Genomic DNA, 11,991 nt, shown 5'->3' with positions numbered 1-11,991 from the left:
TGCCGACTACAGCGCCGTATTCTGCCCGTTTACGTATCTCCGTATTCGAATACCCCTGCCTATTCTAGTTTCTTTGGCCCTTCAGTGTATTTTATATATATTTCTATAGCTGTTCATCCACTAACAGAAGGCCATCGCGTAAACTCTGTGCTTGTTAGGTATAATTTTTTCTGGTACTGTGAACTCTAACAGAATACAGTCATACATCCGCATAGTCCTCCAATGCACCACAAAGAAGCAGTGTTTTCTCTATGTAATTCTTCTAATGGTAAATTTATTTCATGTCTCATACGTCAGATTATTCACATCCCTTAATTTTTATCTTTACATCGGAATTAGTGCACTTGAGATAATCAAAAGAGATACTCTAAATACACAAGGATAACTGAGTGTGTAAATGGAAAAGTATTTTAATATATAAAGCAGCTGAGGTTGTTAGCAAACTAACGAAGTGGGCCAATACTTCAGAATGTATTGCTGTGCTACTCGATGCGCATTCCCAAAACCACGAATGCTACCGTCGCGAGTTTGGAGGCCCGCCTTTCCTGGAGGGGTATTTCCTACTTGGACCTATGCTGACGTGATCTCGGGGGGAGCCGGCCTGTGAAGCCCAACAGTCGCACGTCCACTGTGTGAATGAAAATGGCGAGTCCTTTAAAGGCAGCGAGAGAATGGTTGCATCGACGACGCTGCCACTACATGCCCTCAGACCTGGGAGTACCTTAGGGAGTCTTCGACACATCCGTAGTAAAGCACGCAAGTAATTTATTTTTAATTTTTTTTTTAAGGACGTGAGGGTTACATGCGCTGATTGATTTTCTGTGCCTCAATACCATTTCCTTTCCATTGCCAATCTCTTCATTCCTCTGCTATTACTTCCTCGCCTATTAACTCCTCCTTTCTTGTCGATTTCCCAAGATCTGTGATTCCCAGCATTGCGCTCCAAATGCACATCTTCCGAAACTTCATTCTCAAATTAACCCTTGTAAGTAATATTTGTAGAATTCTGTCCGGCATCCCGATTCTGCAGATTTTTTTGCATCGTTAATCACGAAGTGTCCTACTTTTTCAATTTCTTATCTCATTTCTATTACTCATGAGTTCTTATTTCCTTCTTTGTATGGTTTAGCCTAAAACGTCCAGTTTCTTCTCATTAGTTTGTTCAAATTATTCAACCGATTTTTCATGTTATCCTCACTTTCACAAAAATTATCAGTGTTCTCAGTGACTCTGGTCATCTTTGCACTTTCTGCTTGATCTTTAGTCGCTTCCTACCATATTTCGTCACTGCATTTTCACTACAGGGATTAAACGTTAGAGGAGAAAGGACACACCCGTGCCTATGTCCTTTTTAATCCGACAATGTCGTTTTTAAACTCCAAATTTATTATTTACCAAATTCTTTAGGGATCCAATTACCTTTCGGCAGATCTGTCGCACGCTGTAGTACGCTCACGAATGTTGTGATAGTTCACGATAGTTTTCGACTTTTCTCAATTTTTGCTTGTATTATGAGGCTCCAGATGCGTAGCAGAGAGGAACGGGAATCGCTTTATCGACTAGGCGGGTCGCCACTGAGAAAACACGCAGACATAAGAGACACCGTCAACGACCATTTATTATGGCCCCATGCTTGGGAACGAGCATCCCGGATACGGCGAGTTTGTTTAGATGGTGGCGTTATAATCCTCCTACAACTCCGGCTATTTAGGATTTTCTGTATGACCGTGCATCTGCTGTCCCTAGTCTTTGGGGAAAAGACATCTAATCCGAAGAATAAGGGAAAACCGAGGGAAGTAGATGAAGTTATAACCGAATGGCCACTGCTCAGTATTTTAGCAATGACGATTATAAACAAAGTTCCGTTAATCTTAAACATTTTAATTACGTAAACTAGGTTTTTAATTAAGAGTATTAAGTGAAAATCTGGAAAAAGGTTTTCAGTGTATGTCATTATCGAAAAGAACCAACGGTCGCCTGTTCCTCACTGGAACAAGAATAATTAAACTGAAACTGAACTTTGTAAACATAAGCAATCTTACGCAAGAAAAGTTCTTGGCGTCATGGTGTAGAAACAGTACCTAAAGCACACTTTCAAGTACTTCACACCACATATCTCACAGTAGTGAATCAAATAGCAAACACATACAACCTATCATATTACTGTACAAAGATCAATAAAAAAGAGATAGTTTACTTGTTGTGGACAGAAACTTTTTGCTACATTTCTCACCGTAATACTAACTGTCTTAATTGTAGCAAGCAGGAAAAATGGCTGAATTTACTCACTTGTTAGGAGTCATTTACCTAGCAGTTACTTTGATATTTCTTTCTAATAAAAGTTACAATTTATGCCACAAGATATAAATTAGAACTGTGGTTTGCCAATGAAATTTAGTGACCAAGTCATGTGAAGATTTACTACCAATTTTTTATTATGAAAGTTACTCTATTTTTAGCAAAGGAATTAATACCGACTTTGCATAGTCCTCTTTCTGACATTATTCACTCTAGAGCCAAAGATATCATGTCATTGTCCAAAAGTTGGAAAAATTATGTTTTGATAATCTAATAAGTTAATGTTCATTTTAAGTTCATTTTCCGATTATCTCGATTCATACAGAGAGAAACAATGGATACTAGTTGTATTATAAGTTCGTAAAATTATTTACGTGACAATATGTACGAATACAACGTTATGTTGTTGTTGTTGTGGTCTTCAGTCATGAGACTGGTTTGATGCAGCTCTCCATGCTACTCTATCCTGTGCGAGCTTCTTCATGTCACAGTACTTATTACAACCTACATCCTTCTGAATCTGCTTAATGTATTCATCTCTTTGTCTGCCTATGCGATTTTTACCCTCCACGATGCCCTCCAATGCTAAATTCGTAATCCCTTGATGCCTCAGAACATGCCCTACCAACCGGTCCCTTCTTCTTGTCAAGTTGTGCCACATACTCCTCTTCTCCCCTATTCTATCTGTACCTCCTCATTACCTACTTGATCTAACTATCTAATCTTCTGCATTCTTCTGTAGCACAGCATTTCGAAAGCTTCAATTCTCTTCCTGTCCAAACTACTTATCGTCCATGTTTCACTTCCATGCATTGCTACACTCCATACAATTTCTTTCAGAAACGACTTTGTGACACTTAAATCTGTACTCGATGTTAACAGATTCCTCTTTTTTAGAAACGCTTTCGTTGCCATTGGCAGTCGACATTTTATATCCTCTCTACTTCGACCATCATCCGTTATTTTGCTCCCCAAATGGCAAAACTCATTTACTACTTTAAGTGTCTCATTTCCTAATCTAATTCCCTCGGCATCACCGATTTAATTCGACTACATTCCATGATCCTCGTTTAGCTTCTGTTGATGTTCATCTTATATCCTCCTTTCACGATACTATCCATTCCGCTGAACTGCTCTTCCAGGTCCTTTGCGGTCTCTGACAGAATTACAATATCATCGGCGAACCTCAAAGTTTTTATGGCTTCTCCATGGAATTTAATACCTACTACGAATTTTTCTTTTGTTTCCATTACTGCTTGCTCAATATACAGATTGAATAACATCGGGGAGAGGCTGCAACCCTGTCTCACTCCCTCTCCAAGCACTACTTCCCTTTCGTGCCCCTCGACTCTTATAACTGCCATCTGGTTTCTGTACAAACTGTGAATAGCTCTTCGCTCCCTGTACTTTACCCCTGCCACCTTTAGAATTTGAAATAGAGTATTCCCGTCAACATTGTTAAAAGCTTTTTCTATGTATTCAAATTGTAGAAACGTAGGTTCGCCTTTCGTTAATCTTTCTTCTAAGATAAGGCGTAAGGTCAGTATTGCCTCACGTGTTCCAACATCTCTACTGAATCCAAACTGATCTTCCCCGAGGTCTACTTCTACCAGTATTTCCATTTGTCTACAAAGAAGTCTCGTTAGTATTTTGCAGCTGTGACTTATTAAACTGATAGTTCGGTAATTTTCACATCTGTCAACACCTGCATTCTTTGGGAATGTAATTAATATATTCTTCTTGAAGTCTGAGAGTATTTCGCCTGTCTCATACCTCTTGCTCACCAGGTGGTAGATTTTTTTCGTGAGTGGCTTTCCCAAGGCCATCAGTATTTCTAATGGAATGTTGTATATAAGCAATAATATTCTTACACTTGTCAGTTTATTACACTTCTAGTAATAAAAATCTAGATCTCACTTCACTTCATGATGTCGTTGGTTCTTCTTGCCGTACAATAGCCAATAACAAGGGCCCGCCGTACTGTTGATGTTATGTGAATTACTCTTGCTGCATTTGTACTGTGGCCAATGAATGCAATATTAAACAGTCTCCAAAATAAACGTTTTACTTTCACTGCTCCGCCCTTCGGACACAGACTTTGCGTCTCCGAACTTTTGCATAGCCACACCGGCGAATAGAGGCAACCAACGGGACCAACCGTCTCCTCGCGCATCCCAACTGCTACTTTTTATGGCGCGCTCGCACGCCCGACAATTATGCATTTACAATTTATTAGAATCTTTTACAATATCTTTTCCCTGACTAGGCCGTCGTGTCTACTTACAAAATGTTAACATTCCACTCATATTATCTTCTTAAATAGCAGATAGCATCTATGACTTGGCAACGTATTAACAAGAATAATAATGGTCACAACTAATAAAACAAACTAAGCAAAACACGTAGTAAATGTGTGATCACACACATTGTTGTGGCGTTACTGCGTGTTGCTGTCATGAGCATCTACGAAAAGGCCGGTGAAACCAAGTTAGGCAGTAGGGTGTAGGACTTCTATCCGTCATCACAGAATGTATAGGTCAGAGGCTTGCCAGCTTTGTAGAGCACTTCTGCTCTACGATCTGTTGCAGTGTAGACGGTGGCAGAGCCAGTGTTTCGGATGTCATCGTTCATCGCTGATAGTTATACAAGAGGTTCCGCAGCACACTATTTGTATATCTTCCCATGCAGATCCAGTGACATGGTCAACTACGATTTCAGCGTGCACATAATCGTCGAGATGAAATCGTACATCAGTGGAACTGTGTCACCCGACAGGATCGCTCACGTGTCTTGTTGTAACAGTTCGGTGGCTCGACTACATTGTCACTCAGGTTAACGGGAGCTCAGCCATGTGTGGGGACATAGGCGCAGACCGGGTGAGGGAGGTATTATGTTACGCGTACCTTCTACTGTGCTTCCATGAGATCTTAGATACAAACAAAAAATACCATGGGAGCTGTAGGTTATGTGGATCACTGCGGACAGCCTGCTACCTTTCTTGCTTCCCCTTCCCGACGGTAAGGGCATCATCCAGCAGCATAAGTGTGCGTTTCAAAAGACACGAATAGTGTTACAGCGGTTTGGGGAGCCTGCAAATGAATAGTAGTTGATGTCTGGGCCTGCATATTTGTCTGATCTGAAGCCGAGGGAGCACATCTGGGCCACTGTGGGGCGACAATTTCGCACTCACATATCATCTAGGCGTGATTTGCAAGACATTCGTGACCTGTGCGTAAACATATGGTGCGACGTACTTCTGAAAGAACCTAGGAAAGAACTGTTAAATCCATGTCACGCAGAAACCCTAACAGATTTTGGCGCAAGGGTGGACCAATACCTTATTAACTAAACGGCGTCATTGATCTCATCGGTGTAGTTTGTTAAACTGAATTATAATGTTGCGTTTGGAAGACTCGCGTGTTTCATGAATTTCGTTGTTGATGACTTCTTTATTTGATGTGGGTTCCTTGTGCCATAAGTTTACAGGGATTCCGTTACAAGAAAGGGTTTCCGTCGGTTAAACATCACGTTACACACTTGCCCCTTTACGTATGAGAGAATTTAGGCTGACAATGAGAATAGTTCGAAACTTTGTTCATGCACACTCTTCTATATTTGCAATAAACGTGAGTTTAGTTTACAGTCACCGGCCCAAAATAAAATTTGTAAAAATAAAGTGTTTCTTGCGTTTTCTTATCCCCATTCACTGTATGAGAACCGAGAACAACAACGCGATATCATGGTTGGTTCGACCTTTTTTCTGTCCAACCAGCCAAATTTAAATTAATTTAATATCTGTTTCTCGAGCTAGAATTAACTATACTGCTTTTCTCAAAAGATGCTTTAGAAATGCAGCGGTCCTGAGCTGTACTGAGCTCAGTGGATATGGAGCAACATGTTTCATCTCAGGTAGATTGGAATAGATGGTCTCAGATATTCGGTTCTGCATTCTCCCGCTCAAGCAAATTTCGTTTCTTCGCTACATAATTATGAAATAGTTATCTACAACCATTAGTAGGTGAAGAGCTGAAAATTCTATGTCTTAAAACGAATTATCGTTATGCTTGGGATTTTCTGGAAGATTTAACAATCATTTATTCAAGAGCAACAAATATGTAGGGTACAGAAGCTGTATGCATTTTCTTCGGGAAAATGTAATTCCAGGAAACTTAAAAGTAATGGCTCTCTTCTGTTCACAAACGTCTACATCTTTTAACATTTACTGATTTAGAAGACTGGTTACCAAACTTAGGCGGTCTAGATAATAGTCCCCAATCTTTCTTGGATTACTGCTCTATCTCCGAACAAAAAAGTTACACACTACGCCCTTTTCGGGAAGAAAGCCCTGTCTACCGTTCTTGAAAACAGTCAGGTAACTCATAGTTTTCCTGTCTTTTACAGGTCCAAACATACTCTTTCAAACAATTATTTGACGACATTTCTCTCAGTTTTGAATATTATATACACAGGGTGTTAAAAATGTCGAATACGTTAAGAAGTGGTAGTACCCAATAAAACAAGAACATTAGATAGGACAAGTTACTGTCTCACCTGTTTTCCATAAAGATTTTGTTAAAACATGACGCACCTTCAACGAGACTCTAGAATGTTAACGACCTGAGCAGGCGTTGAATGTGCCTCGTAGGGAGCTACAAGCGTAAGGTATTTTTATGGTTCTCAGTTCATAGAAACGGCACGTTGGGAGTTGAAAGCAAGTGGCAGCGAGCCCAACTCTCAGTAAATCTTACCAGACAGAACAACCAGCGTACAGGGCAGGCAAAGTACCCCCTAGTCGAGACAGGACTAAAGCAGGACAATGCCGAGCTATACCTCCATTCGCACGAGTCAAAGGCTGGGCTGGGGTCCACGGACTGAAGGGACATGTCTACACATGGGAGTCATAGACTGGGCATTGTGAGCTGTGACACGCCTAGTAAAAATTTACAAGTTTTCGTACTATCTAATACTTCACATAGGCCTGTGACCCACTTCCATCAGCCGCCTAGGTCGTAGAAGAAACTCTAGCGTCTGAGAAACATTGAGAGATAAAATCTTTATGAGACCTCATAGCTAGGAATAACATGCTCCAAGGCACACGCGATTTAGATAAAGATCTTTATATCTGTGGACTTGTTGCCGTGGGAAGCAACTCGACTTTGGAGAAAAAAATCTTCTCCCTCCACGAAAACTAAAAAAGGCCAGTAATTGGCGGTTTCTTTTTTTCCAGATACGCAGGATTCGTATCTCTTGCACTGGTTCGACATGTGTTTGTCCTGTCATTTAGGAGGGGAGATTTAGCGCCTCTAAAGCCCTTTGATTGACTCATGATGGGGTAATGGTGGTGTCGTTCATGGACGTTGCGAAAAAGCAGAATTTTTTTTTTATCTGGAGAGGTGTGAGGCACTTGGGTTCTGATCTTGAATCCGCAAGGAACTTCTGTTCGAAACTCTGGCATGTGTGGTTGGTACTTGGGACCTGTCCTATGACTGACTTCACTTGCGAGTTGATACTCTGTGGTATATTTGATGAAGTGCTTACTGTAACCAACAGTGTCACTTCAAACCTCTTGGACTACTCGTCCACCAAGAGCAGACGTATCCGTTTTTGGTTGTTCAGTCTTTACGTTTGGTATCCTTGTGCGCTCTGTTGCTTAAGTGAACCAAATTGGTCCTCGGTACGACCAGCCAACGGGTGTGTCACACACTGAAGTCTACCGTGATTTCAGGGCTCTGGTAGAGAATAAATTGCGATCCGCCTTCCTGATCGCGAGATCGTGAGATTTTTCCTTTCTTTCATGACCGTGATAGATTCACAGGTGCTGCCTTACGCCTCACCTCTGCCGCACACGACTCGCCAGCTGCAAGTTACATCGCTCAACAAGAGGCGTAGGCTATTAAGATGTGTGTTTCAGAGACCACGATTACGGAATAATTTCTCTTCTTTTGGCTCATAATATCACCTGGAAAGCCAAGAGGTCGCAGTAGAAGATATGGGTTTCACAATGCCGAATATGGTCAAGATCTCATAGCGTCTAAGCTATGCGTTATAGAGTCCATGTGTACTATAGCCTTTTCTTGTTTTAGCGGTTACTACCACCTCTCGAAATATACGTTTTTTAACACTATGCATACTGAAAAAAGATACCAATTTTTAAAACAAAGTTATTGAAAGAAGGTAACTCTAGCGGTATGCCACTGAAAAAGATTATCAAACAAATACTGTTTAAAGAATAATACAATATTATTAAAAAGAGGCCTCAGCTTAATGCAGTGACATTAATTTTTGATATTTGATTTCATATTTTTCATAACTTACTACATTAGTAACGTTCCACTACTGAAAAACCATTTTGTTTCCTTTTTCAGTAAATTGCTGACTACACTTAATTCTCAATTGGCTACATAAGATGATAGAAATGCAATGAAAAAGTACGTTGTTGCAACCCAAAATACTGCGATCAGCATTTGAAGTTAAATCTATCACCTCCTCCCGTAGTATTAATTTTGTGGGTACGAGAAAGGCGCTGTATGCAATCTGGAATCAAAATGTTACGGACTTCAGGACATCGGTAACATTGTGAAGCATTACTTTTGTTTCGCTTCATTGCATTTGTTTCAAGTACTAATTATATCGATATCGACAGCTGTGATGTAGTTAACCATTTCGTACTCTTCGCTGATATACTTCGTCTGGTGAAGGAAAAGTGGGACACTCTTATTAATTTTGTGTTACGTGTCACATTCTCGTTTCTTCTTTTTCCTTTCTCCATCCTTGTATGAGTGAGGACAGGCTTAATTCAGCGAGAGAAGGGTGGAACCCAAGTTGACAGAATAATGTAGAGACAATAGAAACTTAATATGGAGGGCAAGTTCAGCAAAGAGAAGGTAGCACCAAATATAACCTAGATACTAAGAGTCGTCACATTGGTCACAACGCAAGTCGTCGAAACGTAGAACCGAACCCAAGTTTGAACGGGAGAGCTGTTGTCGGGTATCACGCTATGTCCTAGTCTAGCGAGACCTGAAGAGATGAGTGGACGCATGCGGCTCTCCATATTTGGGTAAGAATGGCTGGTATCACAATGTGTTATTTCGTCGTGGAGAACGCGAATGACGTGAATTTAAACTTAATTTTTCAGTGAAAGTTTTAAGTTCCGATTAAATATGATGATATTTGTGGAATAAGTGACAGAAAGTAGGGACTTAACCATGGGAGGACGTGGAATGTGGACCTTCAATTCACGTCGTTATTTCGTTTTCTACAAAATTTTTGTTGTTCTTCATTTACGCAAAACATTTTCCTGTTGCCGTAACAGTGTAATTTTAGTACATTGGTTAAAATTTTCTAGACCTTTTCATTGTAAGATGCACATCGGCACATACTGGTGCCATTTGTTTCATGACTGTTAAAGAGTAGTTAAACTACAATTTCGTGCCTGTCCGATCGTTTTCTAAGCTCAGTTAAAGCCAATAGACCAAACTACAGTAATTTTGTGAAGTAGTTTTATTTAATTTCCACTATTTTTCTTTCATGATTTGTGATTGAGAATATGTTTTCGTGTTCTGCCTCACGTGAACCTGTTTTGTCAGTGATTATGATTCGTTGTTACCACATTTCATTAAAGGTAAAGTAAATTCAAATTATTCGCCAGAGCAGTAATTATGTGGGGCAATGTTAGTTTATTTGTGGAGTTTTCTTTGTGTGTTGTGTTTAACCATACAGCACGTGCGTGTAATTTCTTGGATTATATAGTGTCCATTTCTATCAAATTTTGACTGCACGCAGGGGTGCACATGGTCCCCAACGATATATCAATACTTGTGTTGATCCATGGTTGATCCAAAGTTTTAATGTACCGTTTACCAACATCTAGCTGTCATATTCAACATAGTAAACATGGTCTTTGTTCTCATTTCTTCTGGTAAACCTTCCGGGATGTAAGGTCGTGGTCCATGAAACTCTTCAGCTCCTAACGTTTCGTCCAGAGCTGCGCTGGGCATCTTCAGAGGGGTGTTTCTCTTCCGGTGAGTCTTGCGGACTGACGGGTCGGACGTTCGAGAGCGACTTATATATCGTAGAAAGTGGGCGTGGCCAGAGTTACACGTGACATGCAGAGATAATCTTTGGCAGAGATAAAACTTAACTATCGATCGCAATCTCCTCACAGATTTTATTCCTTCCTCCTACGGAATAAAATAGATTGCCTTACATTTCGATCTATGGAAACCATGATGGAAACGACTACTAGCAGGCATAAGAAGAAGTTCGAAAAGTTACAAACGTACGCAGAATCTACAAATAATACAGTGATGTCCGAAACTGTTATTAACAAGACAGACAGAGTTTTATCTCAAGACGAAATTTCAGTTCTTGCAAAAGGAGGAAACTACCCTATAACACCTCCGAAAGTTTCTGTTGAGGATATTATTGCAAATGTAGAAGCAGGTATACGTACTCTCCCCAAAGAAACTACAAATGCAATCCGGATCGAAATCACCAGAGAATTATGCCGCAGGAAACCTCTGCAAAGTAATTTAACCAATGGCGAAAGAAAGGCTCTGAGAGATTTAAATGCAGATGAAGACATAGTGACTGTTCCTGCTGATAAAGGGAATGCTGCTGTCGTTTTAAATACAGAAGATTATCAAAGCAAAATTTTGAATCTTTTAACGTCAGGACAATACAAAAATCTTAGGAAAGATCCTACAGCCAGCGTACTACGGAAAACAAATAATCTGATAAAATCGGCCACTTCTATTCAAAAAGAAGAAAAAAGAGCTTTACTGAAGACTGACGCTATGTGTCCTAGCCTCTATGGCCTACCCAAGGTACATAAGGGGGACCTTCCTCTGAGACCGATTGTTAGTGCTATCAATTCTCCTACGTATGAAATAGCAAGATATCTAGCAACTCGTTAACAACTATATATAGGAAAAACTGACTCATATATAAAGGACTCACGTCATTTTATAGAGAAAATTGAAAGTTTAATTCTGACTCCTGAAGATATTTCAGTAAGTTTTGATGTAGTATCTTTATTTACTATGATTCCAGTTAACGAAGTTATGGATTTTATAACGGATATTTTTCCAGAAGATCTGACTGCTCTTTTCAGACATTGTCTTGCTTCCAGTCAGTTCCAGTGGAATAATGAACTTTATGAGCCAGTTAATGGCGTAACAATGGTTAACCCATTGGGTCCTGCAGTAGCTAATTTCTACATGGAGAAATTCGAACAGCCAGCTTTGGAAAAAGCAGATAAGAAACCATCTCGCTGGTATCGGTATGTAGACGATACATTTGTGGTCTGGCCACATGGTAGAGAAGCCTTAGATGAATTTTTAGATTACCTTAATAACATAAATCCAAAAATCCAGTTTGCCAAGAATAGAGAAAATGACAAAAAACTACCGTTTTTGGATGTTTTAGTTATGAGACAGACAGATGGAAGATTGAAACAACAGATTTTTAGAAAAAACGCACACAGACAGATACTTACATAAAAACTCTAACTACCATCCACAACAAAAGAGAGGTGTGATTAAAAGTCTCATTGACAGAGCCAGACGGACTTACACGCCGGAGTATCTAGACGTCGAATTAAAACATCTGAAGCACGCTTTTGAGAAAAATGGATACTCAAAGAAAGAAGTAAGCAGAATTCTGCACCCAAATAACAGAAAGCCTTAGGAT

The sequence above is a fragment of the Schistocerca gregaria genome, chromosome 4, assembly GCF_023897955.1.
Source record: "Schistocerca gregaria isolate iqSchGreg1 chromosome 4, iqSchGreg1.2, whole genome shotgun sequence".
Classification (NCBI taxonomy): domain Eukaryota; kingdom Metazoa; phylum Arthropoda; class Insecta; order Orthoptera; family Acrididae; genus Schistocerca; species Schistocerca gregaria.
Note: the sequence above shows the minus strand (reverse complement) of the source record.